Source organism: Leptodactylus fuscus, chromosome 3 (genome assembly GCF_031893055.1).
Source record: "Leptodactylus fuscus isolate aLepFus1 chromosome 3, aLepFus1.hap2, whole genome shotgun sequence".
Classification (NCBI taxonomy): Eukaryota; Metazoa; Chordata; class Amphibia; order Anura; family Leptodactylidae; genus Leptodactylus; species Leptodactylus fuscus.
Window position 1 is genome coordinate 118740467 of NC_134267.1, and position 22817 is coordinate 118763283.

A 22817-nucleotide genomic window follows, 5' to 3' on the forward strand; every position below is an offset into this window, starting at 1 on the left:
AGCAATGCTACTCGCCCGTTTCCCTAAGATCCGCCCTGCTGTTTGGGATTCGCAGCCAGGTTTTCCCGTCTAGGCCAGATTTCCCAAACAAGCCAAGTCATGTGGCCACAAATTCCACGTCGGATGGAAATGAGGCAATCTGTTTGCGTTACGTCAGACTAGTGGCGTAGTAGCAGCATTAATCCATCTCCCCTGACTTGGATGAGTGTAGCCTCACATCCAGAAGCAGAGCCATGGAGGAATTCAGCGAGCAGCTGGATTTATGTGAAAGCATGAATCAATAGTAATAAACAATGCGGCTAGTGTGCTGGCCGTGACAATGAGGAGCACTATGTGACACAGCAGAGCACACAGCAGATGTCAGTAACGAGCAGCCGCCAATAAACAAGAGGCACTCAGAGAAGGAGGCTGCTGCCGGGGGCGGGCCAGGCGGAGAGCAACAAACACATAACACTCACACACGCTGCCCTGCCGTCAGGATGAGGGGAGAGCCGGTCACATTCACATACGCAACAGGCCACTGATTGTATACACAGGCAGCTGCTCCATAATGTGCCATCTTCTGCCAGCCCAGTCACTCCGTGCCCACTGCATGAACTGACATCTCCACACAGGCACTCATAGGAGGCTGCAGCTACGCTCCTTCCTCTTCACAAGCCCCACGTAAAAGGGCTGGGGGTGGATCCTGACTCAGAGAAGCTATCTCTGGCTCCTGGGAACAACAACAACAACGAGCAGCCTCACAAGCAGCCACGGCTCATGGCCATGTGATGTCTCCCTGAGGGGTGAGCTTGTAAAACCAAAAACAACAGCAGCGTGCTGACAGGAGGAACTGAAAGTGCAAACAAGGTGAGTGCGGTGCCTGAGGAGGGGGCACAGCTGGCCCTCAGGGGGGAGAGAGGAGAGGAGACTACTACTGCCTATACTACTGCCTGTACTGCTGCCTATACTACTGCCTATACTGCTGCCTGTACTGCTGCCTATACTACTGCCTATACTACTGCCTGTACTGCTGCGCCGGGTCACAGGCTGAGGGAGCTGCCACACACTGGAATGTTACACAGGGCTGCTCTGTTCTAGCGCCCGCCCTGTACACTCTCTACATCCACATATAACAAAGGACAGTCCTCATGTAACATGGATGGAGGGAAAGTTGCTGTCACTAGCTGTGCAGGCAGCCCTGTCACACTGTGTTATGTGCATAGCTCAGCACTGTGTAATAACTCCAGCATGGCTCTTGTTATTGTGCTTGGAGGGAGAAACAGCTGTCACATTTGGAGGCCTCTTGTAGTGCTATTAACCTCTTCATGGCTGAGGCTGCTCATACCGTTTGTCACTGTCATTATAGTAGCTTGCACGGTGACAATACTCTTCCTACCTCGTATCCGTAACCGGCTGCAAAAGTTGTTAGAGAAGTGCCTAGAAAACATTGGTGGCTGCGGACAAATATGCCAATTTGTGCGGTAAAATTGTGAATTTGACACAACGTATGTGATCTATTTGCTTACATCTTGAGAAAGCGCAAATATATCTTAAGAACGTTTTCTTCTGAGGCGTTCTGCACGCTAAGTGGGAACCGTAAGCGAAATGTTTGTGTGTGCCACTCATTGCTGTGCTGGAAGTTGTCTTCATTCATAACCATTGCGTGGACATTGTTCATTTTGTGGGCCACGTGATGTGTTTTATAGTACAGATATACATGTCGCCCTGCCATCCTAGTGCTGCACGCATTAATATTGATGTGGTCTTGTGCTGCCGGCATTGCAGCATAGCCATTGGTTTGTTCTTGGTTGCACGGGTTAATATTTCATTACACAGGGTTACGTGTCGTATTTGCTGGCTCTAGCTGTGATTAGCAGCGGGGAAAGTGCTGTGTACGTTATTCAGCGCTTTCAGGGTCACCTTATGTTTTTTTGCCTATGCCTTCAGGAAAATGAACCAGATATGGGAAATACTGTGCTAGACCTTTATGTGTGAGAACGGTGACTTGACAGATGTCTGTAAGAGAGCAACTGGGATACCAGCTCCAAATATGCATGTCATTCCAATGTACGCTGATGCTGTATGAGAACATACATGTGTCATGTACACCCTGATGTTGCTCTGGCTCCTTACCAGATCATGCTGCATCTGTGCGAACTGACTATAGCATGAAGAAGATACAATCTAAAAGCATGTTGTCTATTTATAGCTTAGTCATAAGAGTGAGGCAGAGTGATCTATGTGTTGCGGCTGTAAATTTAGACTAAGAAGGTATAGAATATTGTCTCGGGTGACCTGGACTACATTTCCGAAATAGCTGCAATTATTTTGATGCTATTACGACTCTTAGATCATTTAAGATTTTTGCCCTTTAAAAGGGGCATTGTAGGGGTGTGGTGGGGGCATGGCTGTCAGACATATTTATCAAAGTCTTAAGGTAGAATTTTATCTTAAGGAAGTGGAGTACAAGTAGGACAGGTCAGGGCTGGTACAAAGCTGGTCTGTAGTATTACACAAATGGATCATGAGCTGTGCAACAGTGTGTGCAGTACGTTGCACACGTAGCAACAATTACAGGTTTGTAACGCCAGAAGTATCACTACAACACTATAGAGAAGTCTGCCCTGTTGTGTCAGGTTTACTAGTGCCATAGAGACACTTTATATTTACCACAAGGTACAGAATGCGATGTGCGGCTTAATCCATCTCTGAAATGTCAGACATTTACCTCATCAGCAACATGTGTCGTCTCAGCTCAGATGTAATACAGATCCTTCTCTAGATTTCTTCTGCCATGTGTACTTAAGAAAAACATCATCAATTTCATTCACAAAAACAAAACGCTGTTGTGGTTGCAGAGTAATGCCATGGCCTATAAATTGTTAGATGTAGTGAGTGTAAATATCAATACATAACTACAACGTGAATTCTTTGCTTAAAGTCATTGACGTATACATTTAAGACTTGCAGTTTTCCTTTACGTTTGTTCATTACATCAATGTTTATTTGCTTTCCTACTGAATTGTACAATATACTATCTATGACAGAGCAGTGTAGCTCAGATTCAGCTTTTTTTTTTCTTTCCAAATGAACTGGTGACTTAATGTGTTAATATTTTTTATTTTTTTTTAATCTGTAGTAGCCTTTATTTTGTGAATGAACTCTCTTCTCATTAAAAAAAAATAATGTTTTCACTTTAATTCTAGGAAAAAAAGAGCTTTTTGAAAATATAGTTTAACACATAGTGAAGTTTAGTATTTTGTTAATTTTTGTATACATGGGATATTATTTTTTCCTGTATTGTGCTTGCTTCCTGCACATGTTGTGGTGCGATAGTTGTATTAATTTATTTCTCATTTAGACACAAGTTATGTGTATACAAATTCTATATGAAGATGTATATGATTATTTGTGATAAGCAGGGTTGTACCTTTCAAGCTGCATAAATGTGAAGGTACAGTGTACTTGTGTGTATATTACTAGTAGTAACGTGTGCAGGACAAATGTTTACTAGTATGTGCTGCCTCATAGTCACCGGCTGCAATCTGACCAGTCACTTTACTTCTTTAGACTTCATCAAGCCTATCATGTAAAGCATGATGTGTACCATACTGCAATAGGAATATGCTGCCTAAATGAACGATGACCTTCAACCTAGTAATAGTTGCCGGGTCACAGCTGAGAAGCCTGACTAAGCTTTGTAGCTAAATTGGTCTTCCTTTTTCCTTGTCATCATGCTAAGCCTTAAGATCACCAAGAGAAAAGGAAATTCTATGTGGACTGCTGTAACCTTTAGTGATCCTAGAAGATGTCTCTACAAAAGCATGGCTGGGTTATGTTACTGACTTTATTATTTATATCCATTTATCAATAAATGGACTGACATCTATATTATAAGTGAAAAATACCCCCAAAACTGTACTAGTGTACACCATGTTTCCCTGGGAATTAGAGATATTCACTCTGTAATCTGCCTTAAATGTTTAGAAATCTTGAAATTCTCATATTGCAACTATGGACTCAAAGGCTTGGTATTTCTAAATAACCTTTGTTTTATATTAGTTTTGTGTAGATAACTCACTTTGATGTTTGTCTCTCATTTAACATTGTTATATATTACTAACAGTAGTTATTATCAAACCTGCAAATCTGTGTATTTGGAACAGTAAAGTCTATTGTAAGTTTTGTGCTCTTTAGCGTTGCGTACATTATTTCTTAAGACTTTTTTTTTGTTAACTAACTAGCTTTGGGTTTTCTATGGTTCCTAAAAAAAACAACCAATTTAGTATTTGCTCTCCATTTTGTTTATATTGTGCCAACAAATTCCACAAAGTACTTAGTATTCATTTATTGTTCTAATAGCTTCCAAGTGTATTTATGGATTTATTACAAAAACCACCATTTATTTTAATTTAAGCACTTATTGTTGCATATGAAAGAATCTTTTTGAAAAAGGTCTTTTCAAGTGTTCAGTAAACTTTTTGCCTCTGTGCTCTGGGTAAGGCTTTTTTTTTTTTTTACACTAGAATGTCATAAAATGTTAAAGTAAAACACATTAATAACAACATTGACTCCATTACTTTTTGCTTGTCTTCTCTTACTTCATTTAGAATCTGTCCCATCACCGCCGTCAATACCCAGCAATCCTGTTTCTTGTGCGGTGTAAATGTAACCACATCCTAAAAAGAAGTCTTAAAACTTAGAACTCTTATTATTTTATATATCAGATTCTAATCCATCTGCATTGTACAAAAGAAAAGAAAATGAAGCAAAAGTCTAGCATGAACCTACCTATAAGGAATAACTCAGTAACTCTTATTGGCAATGAGATATTGATTCATGCCCATATTAGCAATGGGATTAGGTTATTGGTAGAGACAAGGTATTTTAGTTACCAATGCACAGGGGCATTTTTATAGAGTGACCTTCTGCATAGAGTTGTACATAGAGTTCTGTCCTCAGGGACTGGATTCATAAGGTGGTGTCGAGTGTCAAGCACCTATTATACAGATTTTCTAGAGAAACTGCATGCTGGAACCCAAATCTTATCCAGTCTTCTAAGCTTCTGTGTGAAGAGGTAGAGCTGGTAGGCAACATACAAATGGTATAAATGGGTTTTAACAAAATACTGTAAATTGTAACAATCCTGAAACCAACCTAAGTTTTTCAGGCTTCATGCTATTAGGTCTACCACCCCCTTGGAGCCGTAAGAGAGGTGTTCCGGATTCCAAAGTCCTATAAATGCCTCATTTGCATATTGCTTCATAGTTATTTTTCTTAAAATCTATAAAAGTGACATACATAACAGAGATATGTTGTTTATAACTGTAATGTGTTCTGTAACATGGTGGTGGCTATTGACCATTCCTGGGGGAACTGTTAGACTCCTTGTAAGAAAATACACTGTATACTGAGGAACTTTATTGACATTTAGGGCTCATGCATAATACTTCTAGAATTTGTACACAGTAGTCGGTCAATATTTTGTATTCTGTTATTTGGATGACCTGACAAAGTTCCAAATGTTTATGTGATATAGCTAAAGGGGTTTTATTTTGTTTGTCTAAACCCGTGACCTGAAATATAAAGCGTTTGAATCCAGATTTCTCATGATAAAGACTAAAGAGTTACTAGGAAAACTTGTTAAATATAAATGTTAAAAGTACGTTGTAATATTTTTGCATTCTTTACATGTTTGATAGGAAACTTCTATCATGATCTCCACTGTTAGGGTATATTCATACGTAGCAGATTTATTGCAAACTCTAGCCTCTGCCCACGACTTCGTCTGCGTGTTGTTGGCGTCGATGATCTGCCTATAATCAGCAAATTGCTGCCGTCGATGGTTTGCCTGCTCCGGCGTTTTGGAAGGTCTTAAGCTGTCCTGCTGCTGAAATTATTCCTCACGCCATGCCTGTGATTGTTCCAGCATCTCAGCAGCTCGCTGGGATGCCGTATAATGAGAATGTTGTTGGCATAATATGCAAATCCACTGAGGGTTAGCTGAGTGTTTACATAGAGAGAGAACAGACCTGGCTTTATCAGATTCTGAGATAAGCTGCTGCAAGAGCTGTTTAATATAGTATGTGAACGTAAATTCATAACAGTCATGAAGCAATGTCATTTACCAGGATAAAATGTAGCCTATGTTTTAATCGAGGTTACAAACTATCTATGTGCCAAATTTCATTCAGATCCGTTCAGGAGTTTTTGCGTGATTGAGGAACAAACACACAAACTTTCACGTTAGTAGGATAGGATAGGATTTCTCTGACTGAAACCAGTTTCATTCACTTGAATGGTGTTGTTTTAGCAGCAAGCACGTGAACTTCCGTAAGCCCCAACCACATGATCCATGGTCCATGATGCCCTTGCAAAAATTTTCGTTTAAAAAAAGCCGGGTTTGTTTTGTCTTTCAAAAGCCAGAGTACAAGAGCCATAATATATGTTTAGCAAATGTACTGGAAAACCTCTGAATCATGAGTCAGGTCATACAATGTCCTGGTTGCAATGTACACACGTAAAACAGATGCAGCTTTTTCCGCTTTTTGGAGTATCGCTTTCAGAAACTTATAGTAATAAAAAGAGGAAGTTCTGTGTTTTGTGACTCTGAAGCTTTGAGGTTAGAAAAGAAAACAACAACCCAGAGTCTTGTTGTGATTGTTAGAGATAGTTTATTCTCGGAGTGACTGATCCGATTGTGTGTCTGTTGTATGATGCCAAAAGCATCAGCGTAAGTAGTAATGTGTGAACAGGGTAGAATTACTCAGAGCAAATGTGATTGTATAAAAAATAATCATTCTTGCTTAATAACAGTGAGATATGCCAATATGTTTCTTGTAACTGTGGATTTTATGGGATCTTGTAACTGTATTACCTGTAAATTCTTGTTTTACGACGAATGGCAATACAGAATATTATTACAAAGTGAATAATGGCAATGACTGTATTGCATGAAGGGAGTTGTAAAATTCTCAACAAGCCATAAGAAGGGTTAATTTTGACCTTGAGTTGGAAAACAGGAACTGTAAGTGTGGAGGTGTTCCTGATGTCCAATTTCCATGCAGCCATCTTTTATTTATGAGGTAGGTGTGTGTAGTGGTTTGTGTATGTGAGAACAATAGCGCTTGTCAGCAGTTTCCTACAGGCAGCTGCTGCTGACTCACGTGTCTGCTTCAGCCCTGAGCTGCCCTCTCTAAATCATCCACAGCGTGAATGAAAGAATGTGCAACTGTCACTTATCTGATGGTTGTTCATCTCACACATGTACATGCCCCTGTAGAGGAAGAAAAGCCACAGCGCGGGCAGTTTGGAGACTGTTTACACTGTATGCTTACTACACTGCCCAGACTTTACCTTGCTTGCACTTGGCTCATTCCAGCATGGAGTACAGAACAATTGCATCATTTTCATAGTAACAAAGGAAGTATTGTTCTCCTCGCTCTTGCATGCACCATGCTATTTTTCTGGGATTTCTTCCACAGCCCTTCCCCTTGTTGAGATGTAAATAAGACTCCCACAGTACTAAGGAGTAGTCCAGACTACACTTTCAGAGTTTACTTTTTATTTTCCTGGGCATGTTCTGACGCTTTTCATGCCGGATTTACAGAATCTATGCTTTGTAACTGTATTTTGAGCATACAGCTCTAGAAAATGCTTGTTTGTCTAGACTTTACAGCCATAGAACCCTAAGATAGCCATGAGTCTCTATCTCAATACACGATCTGTAGGTTATAGTGCTCCTAATTTCCACAAAAGAAACATTGATAATTGTTGTTTCACCGTGCGCCTTTAGAATTCCTCTAGCAAATAATTGTTTCATTGTAAGTGAGTCTGGGGACATGTGCCCAGGAGGTAGGAAAGAGCCTGTCCTTAGCTGTTAAAGTTCATGGTGTTTTTCAGGAAATCAGGGTGAATGACCTGGAAAGAATCTGTACAGTCATGCAGAAGTGGATCATCCAACAGCAACTGCTTATTGCACTGTTTGTATACAGAACCTAAAAGGGAGTGCCTAATGCTCAAGACACCTCCACTACCATCTACTGACCTGAAGCTGCTCTTTTCTTCTTTCCTGTCTTTACACATCCCATGATATATGATGTTCTGTTTATTCAATGTAGTAAAGTGTCTTTAATCCAGAAATCTAAAAGTACTTCTTACATTATATCTGGATCCGGAATAAATTGGAGAGTACAAAGAGCCATAGTTTCTTTATTAGTCGTCAGTGAAATCTAAATAGTAAATACATGATGTGGATTATTTTCTCCATAGAAGTTAGTCAAGTCTAAAATGGTTTTGTGCATATACTGGATTTTACTGTACTAGATTTCAGATATCTGTTCTCTCCATAGAAGACAATATAACCTGAGAATAGAGCTTTAGATCAGTATTCGTCACATGGGAAGTCATGGGAGCTTTATTAAAGATGCATATTTTTAGAGTCCATTGAGGAGAGCATTGATCTATATCCCATGGTTTGCCTGTTGTTCATTCAGCGAAAACTGAATCTGTGACTTGGATTTGCTGAATCATCAGCTAATGACATTTTCTGTGTATTACTTGTGTGTAGCATTGAGTAACACCAGCACGATGTATAAAATAATCCTGGAATAATGCTTTCACCCTCACATAAACATTTTTTATTGCAGAATGATATCATATTACATTTACTTGGTTTAATAAAATGCTTTTACTTTTGATGTGATTTTCTTTAACTCATTACCATAAAGATTGCGGATGATGTTATTTCAGGTTAATAGGGAACTAATTTACATTATTCTCTGATTTTCCCCTCTTAATGAGAGGGTGCAAGTGGGGACAGAGCTTTTGTCTGGAATCAGGATGTAACAAGTCTTGCTTTCTTTCCAAAGGTACCTGATTTCTGTTAAGCATCTTTATTGGTTTTAGTCGAGACTTTGTGTACTTGACTTCTGCTGGTTAATTTTACAGTAAAGTAAGTCACGGCACATAAATCATTACATTTGGATCTTGTCTTCTTGTTCCAACTTCATTATCTACCCAATCTATTGTTTTTCATCTCATCTACTGCAATAAACAAAAAAGAAAATAGCAGGTCAGGGACAGGTGTATATTTCAGGTATAACTCATGCCAGAATTCAATGAAAAATTAGTTAAAAATAAATAGATACACACACATATATTTATGTAAAAATATATATGGAAAACCAGGTAAATTATTATTTTCGTTACCAAAGACTTCCTACTCAAATTTCACCAGATAATTTGAAATATCTGTATAGATAACCATATCACTGTAAAGAAGCGAAAGAGGGACCGTCCTCCTTGTGGAAGATGAAAGGAAAACCGCGCTCGCCCAGGTACAATGAAAAGACTTTATTTTGCACAACGCGTTTCGAGCATACTGCTCTTTCTCAAGTGCATATGATCAACCTTAAAATTAACAACAACATCCAGAACAACAATAAATACTTCAAAATTTAGATAAATAGTTAAAATATCCAGTTATACAAAGGCTAAGGATATCCTGATAAGGTCCAGTAAGTTGCTACACTTATGGACTAAGCTAAGAGAATTCTAACAGTCTCATTAGATGTGTGAATAATCACATAGAATAGAACTGCTAAATGAAATAAACCTTACTAACACAACACAAATAGGAGAGATGATAATCATTGCAATCTAAAACATTATTCAACTTATAGGTGAACATAAATAGCTCACTATAGATAAAACATACAGATCAGGCCATGTTGTAAAAAATCCCTCAAGCACTAGATAAAGTGCCAGGGGAGTCACTCAAATCCTACTTTACCATAAATCCTAATGGTTCTGATGGGAGGATATAAACACATAATAAGAATACATGACAAGTAAGTGGGAAAACCAGCGTCTGTGCTTACCTTCCCAAGTTGAGGGTTAGTGCTTGAGGAAAGCAACAGTAGGTTGATTATTTATACAATAAGCGGCAGGAAGTGACATCACACGGCAGGAAGCCCGTGACCACGTTGCCAGTGTAACACATCCCGGCGTCAGGTATCAGGCAACTGCGCATGCGCGGGCTTATGAGTCCGATACATAGTGCGGTCAGTTAGGAACACAGTTATCGGGTCGCATAGGATACCAGCGACCCGAGTTCAATTCCCATCATACTCCCTAGGACGGATGACATCTATATTTAACAACTTAAAACCTGCATCTTAAAAACATAAAAAAAATTCCCCATAGGCAAAAACACTGAGCAAAAACAATAATACATAAAACACTCCTATGCAAGCCTCAACAGGAAATATCCTATAAGAGATGATGGCAGTAGTCAGAACCTGATGGGAGCAGCTAGGAGACCCATATCTAATTGGTGCTATTAACATGATAATAAAACTATATAAGATTAAGTAAACCAAGCTAAAAATTAGCTGAAAAGTGACTAAGAATGAACTAAAAATAATTAGAAGAGTCTAAAAATTTAAAATTAACCTCAACCCGAGAGATGGTAGGGGCTGGATTATGGCAATGCTGAACTTTATCTAGTAACATCCTCCAGCATTTCATTTAACCCCTTAGGCACCAGGCAATCAAACTTATAAATCCAAAAGATTTCCCTCTTTTTAAGAACCCCAAATCTGTCATTGACATGAGTAGGAATAAAGTCTATAGGGGTAACTTTGAAGCCAATAAAGCTACTATTATGATGTCTGGCCGCATGTCTCGATACGCTATGTTTCATATAGCCATTTGCCACATTTGAACGGTGTTTGTTCAACCTATTTCTTAGGGGCATAGTGGTGCGGCCAATATACTGGAGCCCACAAGGGCATTCTAAAAGATATACTTTATAAGATATACTATATAAGAGGCCAGACATCATAATAGTAGCTTTATTGGCTTCAAAGTTACCCCTATAGACTTTATTCCTACTCATGTCAATGACAGATTTGGGGTTCTTAAAAAGAGGGAAATCTTTTGGATTTATAAGTTTGATTGCCTGGTGCCTAAGGGGTTAAATGAAATGCTGGAGGATGTTACTAGATAAAGTTCAGCATTGCCATAATCCAGCCCCTACCATCTCTCGGGTTGAGGTTAATTTTAAATTTTTAGACTCTTCTAATTATTTTTAGTTCATTCTTAGTCACTTTTCAGCTAATTTTTAGCTTGGTTTACTTAATCTTATATAGTTTTATTATCATGTTAATAGCACCAATTAGATATGGGTCTCCTAGCTGCTCCCAACAGGTTCTGACTACTGCCATCATCTCTTATAGGATATTTCCTGTTGAGGCTTGCATAGGAGTGTTTTATGTATTATTGTTTTTGCTCAGTGTTTTTGCCTATGGGGAAATTTTTTTATGTTTTTAAGATGCAGGTTTTAAGTTGTTAAATATAGATGTCATCCGTCCTAGGGAGTATGATGGGAATTGAACTCGGGTCGCTGGTATCCTATGCGACCCGATAACTGTGTTCCTAACTGACCGCACTATGTATCGGACTCATAAGCCCGCGCATGCGCAGTTGCCTGATACCTGACGCCGGGATGTGTTACACTGGCAACGTGGTCACGGGCTTCCTGCCGTGTGATGTCACTTCCTGCCGCTTATTGTATAAATAATCAACCTACTGTTGCTTTCCTCAAGCACTAACCCTCAACTTGGGAAGGTAAGCACAGACGCTGGTTTTCCCACTTACTTGTCATGTATTCTTATTATGTGTTTATATCCTCCCATCAGAATCATTAGGATTTATGGTAAAGTAGGATTTGAGTGACTCCCCTGGCACTTTATCTAGTGCTTGAGGGATTTTTTACAACATGGCCTGATCTGTATGTTTTATCTATAGTGAGCTATTTATGTTCACCTATAAGTTGAATAATGTTTTAGATTGCAATGATTATCATCTCTCCTATTTGTGTTGTGTTAGTAAGGTTTATTTCATTTAGCAGTTCTATTCTATGTGATTATTCACACATCTAATGAGACTGTTAGAATTCTCTTAGCTTAGTCCATAAGTGTAGCAACTTACTGGACCTTATCAGGATATCCTTAGCCTTTGTATAACTGGATATTTTATCTATTTATCTAAATTTTGAAGTATTTATTGTTGTTCTGGATGTTGTTGTTAATTTTAAGGTTGATCATATGCACTTGAGAAAGAGCAGTATGCTCGAAACGCGTTGTACAAAATAGTCTTTTCATTGTACCTGGGCGAGCGCGGTTTTCCTTTCATCTTCCACAAGGAGGACGGTCCCTCTTTCGCTTCATTGCCTTGACGTCTTGCAGGCGTTCTTTCCAGCGGCTGCCCGTGTCCCTATTGCTTCCAATATTATACGTCATAGAGTTGTTGTGTCACACACAACTCTTCCAGGTGAGCGGACAAATTTTTTGCTTACCTACCTTTTACCCATCATTTCTACACATTGGTCGGCTCGGTGCCCCTCTCTCTCTGTATTTTGTCATATCACTGTAAAGGGATTATAATTTTTTTTATTAATAGAAACAACATTTATATCTCTGTTCCACATTTTTTTTCACATCATTTTCCTATTGTTACCACCTGTCTTGCCAGCCTAATGGCTGGAGGCTGTCTTTCTGCTTTTTGCGATTGTCAAGGACAGAACTGCTGAATAAACAATGGTGAACATGGCTTTATGTGAAGGATAGATCATGTAGTCAGAAATGCAACACATTGACTGTGGCATCAGAACATGTAGAGGGGAAGATGTTACTAAACACGGCCCAGCACCTACATAGCCCTATTGTAAGTAGCTCCCGTAGTAATCACCACAGCTTCATTTTTAGTTTTCACGTATTTTGTGCATTTGAAGAGAACTGTTCATTGTCATTCTATCTGGCTAATATTCTATTAGCTGATACAATGGCTCTCCATTTCCCCAGTTTTTGAAGAAGTATCAGATTTGATGTAGTGATATAATTCTTTTAACAGAGGCACACTCTCTTCTGAGCAGTATGATGCTTTCTGACACCAGTTGTGGAACACACCTGGAAAAATTTATTAAAGGGGGTTTCCCATCTCCCTGTTTCAGCAGCTTTGCCTGCTGTCTCTTCTCACTTCCTGTGTTTCTCCCCCTCCCAACTTGCTGAACAGGACACTATGAAGTATCGCAATACTTATTATAATCACTAGAAATTTAATATAAATGCAGATCAGATAATATGCACATGCTTGTAGAGACTGGACTCTATATTATCTGTGTATTTACATAGAGAGATAACAGACAGGGCTTCATCAACAAACTGCAATTAGCGGAACTGATTGTCCTGCAGGTAGAGCAGTGAGTGACGTCACTTGTCCTATCACACAGGTCCGTGGTTATAGCAACAATGTGTAAACAATGGGAGGAATAAGTTCACAGAGCAGGCAAACAAAGCAGCATTGCAAAAGCAATATATTTAGGAAAAGTCTTCAATTTACATAAGCTATCAGTATAGATAGGATCCTTGAGATGAGAATACCCCTTTAAGAGCAGTGTATTGTGTGTCTTAAAGTGTAACTGTCATTTCACATGTCTTTTCAGGAGAGGTACTGTGCACATACATGAGAAGTATTGCTAATTGTGCTCATTATATTTCAGATATCCTGTTATTTTTAGCAGTTTCTGCGTCTGCATGCTGCATCTCTGTTACAATCCTGTGTAGCCTAGCTGCCATACACTGCCTATAATGAGTATAACTTTCTCTCTTTCGCTCAGAAATTATGCCCTGGAGATCTATAGAGATTACTGACCAATAAAGTCCTTAGATTATGATGAAACTTTTCTATTCGGCTCCAGTAGCAGCTGCTCTCTCTCTCTCTTGCTCTCTCTCGATCACTCTCTTGTGCTCTCTCTCTCTCTTTGCTCACTCCTCTCATCCGCCATCGACCTTCATGGTGGTGTAAACCTATACATGGTTGTGTGTTAGGCACCCGGTGCACAAATGGTTTTTAGATGCAGCTCAGTATCCATCCACTCATACAGTAAATAAAAGCAGTCTCTCACCTGTATGTCCATCACTTACCCAAGACAAGTAGACATAGAATAGTTGTAAATGAATGTGAACCAGCAGAGATTGTGGAAATTACTATGAATCAGTAGAAAAAGTCTATGAAAAATGTATAACTTTTCATTATATATTTAGTTGTGAATACACCTTTATTACATCCATTCTACAAATCTATAATGTGCTTTGATTTTGAGTTAGAGCCACATTTTCACCAAAGTATATTTATTATAGGTGCACAACGTGTACTGCTTCCAATGAAGGCATCTTAACAAATCCTTCCCTGTATGCCACTTACTTGGTAGTTGCAGTAAAATATCAGTGTAAACTGCTGCTCAGGGCACAAAATAGTTACGATTTAGTTACTATTTTAATCACTTTTTCTCATTGTTCTCTTTTCATGAACATGTTAAGCTTTTCAGTGGCTTCAGTACTTGAATGTACATTTGGAATATCTGATGTTTTTTGACAATTGCCGTTTGGAACTAGTGGGGTTATATGTCTTAGTCTGGGCTTTTTTGCTTGTTGTGTGGCTATCATAGCACAGAACGTTATCATGCTTCAGAAAGTCTAGTTAAACAGTGCTACATCTGTACATGGCTGGTTACCATGAGTCGAAGTTGCACTACGTTTAGGGCTGTTAGTTTGTTCATTTTCAGAACGCTAATATGTAGTTTCTAACCCGCTCCTAATTTCAGACTTTTCACATGTGGATGTCCCAGCTAGTAGTAAATGCTGAATGTGAGGTCTATGTAGCCTGGATGTTGCTGCTTATACTCTCTATCATAACTTACTACCAATACTTAGGATTGATCATCATGTGAAGATTCCTGGAGATCCACTACCTAGAATCCCCAGAAATCAACAGAAGTGGCTCTGCCTCATGGTTTTGTTTGTTTTTTGTTTTTTTTAAACTGTAATCTTTATTGAAATTTTCAAATAAATAGAGAATAGACAACCAAGGACAAGAACTACTGCCAAATCCAAAAAAGGCAGAGAAACCATATAGTAAGGCAATAAAATCATAACCGCAATATAACACGAGATCAACAAGGCTTGATTTTTAGCTCAGTCCCATTCAAGTGACTGGAACGATCTACAATGACAAACACAGTCATTGTACAAATGTACAGTGTTGTGCTTGGTAACTAATGAAGATTCTGAAGTGATCCTGCAGCAGCTGATCACATGGGGGACTATATGTGGGACCCCCTTTGAGCTTTAATTGATGATCTATCCTAACAATAGGATAACTTCTTTAATGAGTAGTTTCATTCCTGAACTGCTTTCCCCTGGTAAGATTGTCCATGAAGGGCTGACCTATACAGATGCTGACCAGTGTGTAATTTCTCCTTCCCTTTTACCCCATGGGCTCTCACTTTTCTCTTTACACTGATGGACTCCTTGCCTCCTGCAGGCTAGTGTGTGTCTATGTACTCTTCTGCTTATCCAATCTGACGTACTGAGTGATATATGCCATCCTTTACCTGGCACCAAGTACAAAATATTAAACTCCATATATCATTTGATTGGCAGTGTGCCCCTGACAAATGTCCACCTCTTTAAAAAAAAAAAATAGGGCCCTTGGAAGGTTATACCTCTTAATTCTCCAAGTAGGTGTTAGTCTTTAGTATTTCTCTGAGAAAATAAAAGGTTCCTGCCCACACGGAGAATCAGAGCTTGTTTACATGTAACCTTCGTCAAGCCATATCTTTCTGGAATGGTTTGACTGATTTTAGAAAAACGCTGAATTGTTCAGGAAAGCATCAAAAATCAAATGGTGCGTGTTATTTAGCTTTTTCTAGTGAATCCCAGCCACACAGTTCAGAAACATACCTGCATTGGAAATCCAGCATGTCAAGTATACCTTCGGAAACACTGCTTTCCCTGTAGGAATAATTGAAGCAGAAATTCTGCAGAGGAAAACTCTTTAGACTTCCTGCAAAAAGCACTGTGGGAAAAACTACGTGGGGCCTTAGCCTGAGTGACGTTCATTTTGCCTTCATGTTTAATGGACCTTTAAGTAAACAGAAGAATTTCATTGTTTTTTTTTTACCTAAGCCAATAGTCCATTTTCAACATATGTCACTCTGATGCAAATCTGTTTTGATGGCCATTAAAACCAAACAGATCCATTGACTTCAATGTAATGAACAAATAAAGAACATGTTATGTGTATATTATTTTTTAATTATTTATTTATTTTTAATTGACGGGGGGGGGGGGGGGGGTATTGCATAGCGTAACTTGTAGTTTGTACTGCTAAAAGTTGCAACTTGTCAACATTTCAGCCTTGTGACTGAGGCAGGAAGAATTCGGACTGCAATCTCTTTGAAATCTCTTAAAATTCATTATGCCATTGTCACAAAAGCCTCTTGTCTACTAGAAGCAAAATAGTACCAAAGCATCGGTTATCTACCTCCATGTTTGTTAGTGGGTATCAAATGTGCCTCTTTGTAGTGCTTTTTATTTTTTTTCCACCAGTTATGTGTAAAAGAGTTCAGGTGCTGCATATTTGGGCTTGGCGTTAGAAAAGACTTTTCATGAAACTCTTTCAGGCCCAATGTATTGAAAACCAGCAAAAAAAATGCTGCAGAAAAAACTGTGAACATGTGTTGCTTTTTTTTTTTTTTTTTCACCTAAGGCCCCATGTAGCGCCCCGCAGAAAAAAAAACACTGCAGGAAAAGCCACGGCGGCAATGCATCGTGGTTCTTCCCGCAGCGCTTTAGACAACAAGTTCGACGAGGTTTCCTCTGCGGACTTTCTGTTTCAATTATACCAGATGGGGAAACCACTGGCGTTTTCGTATGAATAATTGACAAGCTGCGATTCGCCACATGTCCGCACCATGGTTTTTACCGCAAGGTGGCCATGGGATTCGCTAGAATCCCATCCACTTTGCTCTGAATGTAAAACGCCGCAATTTTTTTCTGCGACGTTTACACCAAATGGGGCCCCAGCCTTAAAGAGAACTGAGCACTAGAAACTGGACTTAACGTTACAGGTCTTTTAATGTATGAAAATGGGGGATTGTTTGCCTACTAAATGCCCCTCTGCTAGTCACCTGCCAATCTTTGAAGTAACATAGAACTGATACATTGTAACAAACCTTGAGCTTTGAGAAGCATCAGACCAGTATTGGTTTCAGTCCTAGAATGTAAATAATTGTTTTTACATGCTGCTAACAAGAAGTAAATCTAAATATTTCTTTCTTATCATTTCCTGTGTAAGTTTATTTAGAAAATGATACTTGTGCTATCAATCCTCCTTGTACAAAACTTCTGTAATGGTAGTGGACTTGGAACAGAGTAGAACTTCTGCCAAAGATAGTGATTCTTGGTTTCCGCCGATGCAAGTGACTCATTAGTATCGGTGAGTTAGTTACTTCTAATAATAAAACATGTGGTTGTAGTTAGCAAGTCTCAGTAAAAGGTTGGAAAATATTGCTCTTTTGCTTTTTACCTTACAGTTTGGTAAACATTGCATTATATCATGTGTACAATCTCATGTTCTTTCCATAGTCTTTTTAGCCACATGGCAAGTTGTTTTGCATGAATAACAAAAATGCTTTTAAATTTAGTATAACAATTGTTAACGCCACAAACAAAGAGTTTGGTTCACACAGGATATGACCTGAGATAGCTATTCATAGTTTTACATGTTACGTCTCTGTTCACATAATGTTTATGGCCTCTAACGCAGGCATGTCAAACTCGGGGTACCCCGAGGGCCACATGAGTAACAAGAGGTTATAGCGAGGGCCGCACACAGCAGCTAATGTCACACACGTATTTTAACAGCAGTCATGAAAACAAGATATGAAGTAGTAATATGTAACAGCAACTAATATATTTAACAAAAATACAGCAATTAAAAACTAAACATTTATTTGCTATAATTTTTTTCAATCTTTTTTAGATAAGTGGTGATCAGTCAGCCTTGTTCTCTGAGAAGATTTTGTTCGTTTCATAAAAGAAAATTATCTGTTTACATATACACCCTTCATCTGCCCCCAGTTTCTTGTCCCTTCCATCTCTGCCCCCCAGATTCATATCCCCCCCCATCTCTGCCCCCATATTCATGTCCCCCCCCATCTCTGCCCCCATATTCATGTCCCCCCCCATTTCTGCCCCATATTCATGTCCCCCCATCTCTGCCCCCAGATTCATGTCCCCCCCATCTCTGCCCCCAGATTCATGTCCCCCCCATCTCTGCCCCCAGATTCATGTCCCCCCCATCTCTGCCCCCAGATTCATGTCCCCCCATCTCTGCCCCCAGATTCATGTCCCCCCATCTCTGCCCCCAGATTCATGTCCCTCCTCCATCTCTGCCCCCAGATTCATGTCCCCCCTCCATCTCTGCCCCCAGATTCATGTCCCCCATCTCTGCCCCCAGATTCATGTCCCCCATCTCTGCCCCCAGTGTCATGCCGTCCTCTCCATCTCTGCCCCCAGTGTCATGCCGTCCTCTCCATCTCTGGCCCCAGTGTCATGCCATTCCCTCCTTCATCTGCCCTCTGTTTCACGTTCCACCTCTATGTGCACACACATTAAAGAGGACCTTCTTCACAGCACAGCCAATCGCGCTGTGCTGTGAGAGCCGGGAGGAACGCCCCCTCCATCTGCTCGCAGTACTCGTCCATAGACGAGCATTATCAGGGAGGGAGGGGGGAGTTCCTCCCGGCTCTCACAGCACAGCGCAATTGGCTGTGCTGTGAAGAAGGACGTCTCTGACTGAGTGTCAGAAACGCCCTTCTGACCATAGAAGAGCTACGGTACCGGACCGTAAGCTCTTCACACTGGGCCCACATCGGGAAAGCCGACAGTGTGCTGAACTCAGCGCACTGTCAGCTTTCCGGCAGTATATAGAACTGCCTTACCTTGTCCGACGACTCCAAGTCCTCGCTCCCCCGCCGCACTCTCTCTCGCGCGCTAACAGTCATAGACGCGATGTGACGTCATCACGTCTACACAGCAGCGTGTAGCCGCGTGAGTATTGCACCTCTGCGGCCCGCACAAAAGTTTCAAACTTTGTCTCTAAACTTTAGAGACAAAGTTTGAGACTTTTGTGTGGGCCGCAGATATGCCTGTAAAGGGCCGCATGTTTGACATGCCTGCTCTAACGTATACAGTGGTATCCATTACCTATAGGAACTCCTTGTAAATAAAATAAAATGGGTCACTTGTGAAACTCGTATTTTTTTCCTCCTTTTTTGACCGTATATTAACATATACTGGGCAGATAAGGGAAATGGGTTGCATTTTGGCTCTTTGTTGGGCACGTTTTATAAGCACATCTGAAGTTTTCATGCTGTACAAGCGAAACGCGCTTCACATATGCAATGTGACTTTGTGCACTATGGTGATTCCAGTTAGTACAGTGATGTAAAATAGTCATATCTTTACTTAAAGATGGTGTTGTATGTCTTTAGGGATGCGTCAACTTCATTAGATGACCTTTATAAATGTTCATGACTTGTATGGAGAAATTTCCATAGTGTTCGCCTTGATTCCTGTTAATATAAGAGTATAAAGGTGTTTTTTGTTTTTCTTTTTTCTCTATGGGGGCGTTCACACTACCGTCGGTGTCCGACAGGTAGTGTCCGCTCCTAGTGTCTGCTCAAAATCTGTCACGGACATTAGGAGCGGACACTAGCTGTGTCCGTGACACCTGTCTTTCATTTCAATGGGCATCGGGTGCATTGTTTTGCACTCCGTGCTCGTCCTTCCCTGTCCGCAAGTGAAGATGTCCAACTTCTCAAGCAGACAGAAAAACCCTACATGCAGGGTTCTTCTGTCCGCTTGAGAAGTCGGACATCTTCACTTGCGGAAAGGGAAGGACAGACACGGAGTGCAAAAGAACGCACCCGATGCCCATTGAAATGAATGACAGGTGTCACGGACACCGCTAGTGTCCGCTCCTAATGTCCGTGACAGATTTTGAGCGGACACTAGGAGCGGACACTACCTGTCGGACACCGACGGTAGTGTGAACGCTCCCTTAGTTATGCACTTTTCATGTTACTGTATAGCTTTATGTGCACATGGTACAACACTGCCATCAGAAAATGTATTTTAATGTATTTCTCTCACTTGTATAGCACCAGCATATTCTGCAGCACTTTACAGATATTGTCAGTCACGGTCCCATATAGGGCTCACAAACTAAGTTCCCTATCACTGTGTCTTAACCTGGTGTACGACTTTTAATAGAGAAAGGAAAAATGTGGCATGCCACAATACTCATACTGAAATTTCTCCCCCTCTTCATTCCAGGTTGACTAAGAGAGTAGGTGTTGTGGTTGTTGGAGGAAATAATCACACTGTTTGAGTAGGTGCTTCAGTTACTTAGACACGAAAATTGGTTTTACAAAGTTAGCATTGTTCCAATTCATTTAACTTAATGTATCCTAGGGCCGAATGGTACCCCTAGCTATGTTTCTTCTCTGTACTGTAAGAACCTTTCCTAGTTAAATCATCACATTGCCATATGTATTAGTAACAGGTGGCCAATTCCTGGACAACTCCTTTAAGGAGAAGAGGTGAGTCCCAAACTCTTCTCCAGCAGCTTACAGCTGATGCACATTGTATACATCAAGTCTGTATACTGTAGCAGCACTGAGCTGGAGCAATCTTATCATTGCTCACTTCTCCAAATGACCTCAGCCATGTTTTCTAATCCTGCACAACTACTTTAAAGGGGTATTCCTACGTCACATACTCATCAGTCTTTACTGCTGTAAAATCTTCTTTCTTCCTGGTTTCTTGCATCATTTGGTGGGCGGGGTTTCACTTGCAACCTGCCGTTTAGCTCAGCCCCCAAATCCACCCACCCATATTGGACTATGAGGTACAGGCAGCAGCAACTCCATTCTGTGTTACATACAGAGACTGCCTGTCTCTGCCATAATGAACACAATTGAATTAACTAGCCTGATAACTGGGAGAACAGAAGAAATGAAAGCAGCTCCTCTCCTCTATCTGCTAACAGGAACCTAGGTCACGTGGTGTAGACACAGGAATAGCTAGATACACAGGCTGTCTCCCGTGCACTTAGCCCCTCCTCCCTCCCCACTGAGAGCAGCAGATACATCACTTGACTCATGAGCAGCTAAGTCAGGGCTGTGGCCACAAAGAATTGAATAAAGTATGATAGTGGACAAACAAAACAGTTTTGCTGAAGCAATGTACAGTATTTAGGAAAAGTCTTAAATCCACATTAACAAGCAGTATAGATAGGATCCTTGTGATGGGACAACCCCTTTAATGTTCACACTCTTTTCTGCAAAGTAATAACCAATATGACAGCCTAGAGACATTTTAAGGAAGGTGTAAGTTTTACGTACAGACCCGTATGTGTGCCAGAATTATTATCCAGTTTCTACAATTGATGGCCTATCTTTGGGGGTCCTTACCACTGGTTCTACAACCAAATCAATGAAATGCCCAGTACTAGAGGGGAGGGGTCCAGCTACCGTATATTATGCTACCCCACAACATAATCCTGGGAGGAGGAGGAGTATGACATTCTCTTGTTAAGGCTTCTTCATGGCATTTCCCTTGTGGTTTCCAAACCAATCTCCAGCTATCATTGCATCCAAAACAAAATCAGGATACATTGCTGAAGAGGACAGACCTCCAATCTTGACTCAACTCCCTTCTTGCTGTGCACTATGATAACCTCTGACCGCTCCTAAATGGAACACCTCTGGCAGGGCATGTGACTTGTAGCCCAGTGCCATGCAAATGATTTCTTATGGTTTGTTTAGGGCATGCTTTGCTGCCCTAAGCTTGGGATGTGACTTTAAAATACACTTGAAACACAGAATGGATCACAAAGCACCATTCTTAAAATCAGACGATCCCTCCATGCAGAGTTTCACCTCTTGCTGTCATTCTAGTTCACAGTTGTTCTCCTAGGTACATAGCGATCTGCTGGAGTGATAAACCGAGGTCTGTCAGTCCAAGGATTCTGTCTCTCTCAGTTTGCGACATGTGGTGATACCAACACCTAATCAGCTTGAGGTTTCATGTGGCTAAAAAAAAACTTGACGTTCAGTCTGGCTTTTATGCCTCAATCTGTGGCATGTTGGAAGCTTTTTTTTTTTTTTTTTTCAACCTCACTTTCCTCCTCCCTCCTGTGAACAGCAAACACAGGGAGTTAGAGCAGACAGATGCATCATGGGGACTGTAGCTTTTCACAGATTCACTGCATGTAAGGCTAGGTTCACATCTATGCCCAGTCTCCACCTGGGAAAGTCCTTCAAGTAGTGCTTTTCTCTCTGCATTTTCTTCCTTTTTTGGGCAGAAACCTGGCAGACCCCATTATAGTCTATGGGGTCCGCAGGTTTCCGAAGGTAACCTCTTTCGCACCAAACACAAGTGTGTACCTAGTGTAAATAACAGTGATACAAGGAGTCTTAAGTAAAATAAAGCCAAGAAAGGTTGCACAAGGAAGTGTGAGTATTTAGCACAATTGCAGATGTATTTGCAAATATTTTTGAATCTGGATAACCCTTTAGGCTGAGGCCCCATGTTGTGGAAATGCAGCTTTACTGTTGCAGATTTTGGTGTTTTTTTTTTTTTTTTTTCAGCCAAAGTCAAGAATGGCTACAAAAAGAATAAGAAACATATATAGGAGGTACTTGTGCTTCTTCTTTCTGCTCAATCTCCTCCTAACTTGTACTCAAAAAAATACAGCAAAATCTGCAACAAAAAAAAGCTGTGTTTCTGCAATATGGGGCCTGAACCATAAAGAGGTTCTCCGGGGAGCAGTAATATACTAACCTGGTCCCAGTAATTGCTGTTGATAGACCTGGGGGTTTTGGAGATGTCATAACCCCTATAAGACCCTATAACATAGCC

At 40.4% G+C, this 22817-nt stretch overlaps 1 protein-coding gene across 2 annotated transcripts in view; it reads left to right on the plus strand.

Moving 5' to 3' along the window:
- The first annotated feature begins 430 nt into the window (after positions 1 to 430).
- The window catches only part of BACH2 (BACH transcriptional regulator 2), a 225611-nt gene continuing 203224 nt past the window's right edge, over positions 431 to 22817 (plus strand). For both annotated transcript variants that reach the window (XM_075268187.1, XM_075268186.1), the window contains exon 1: positions 431 to 849. The gene's annotated coding sequence lies outside the window, so the exon portion shown is untranslated. The remainder of the gene's footprint in view (positions 850 to 22817) is intronic.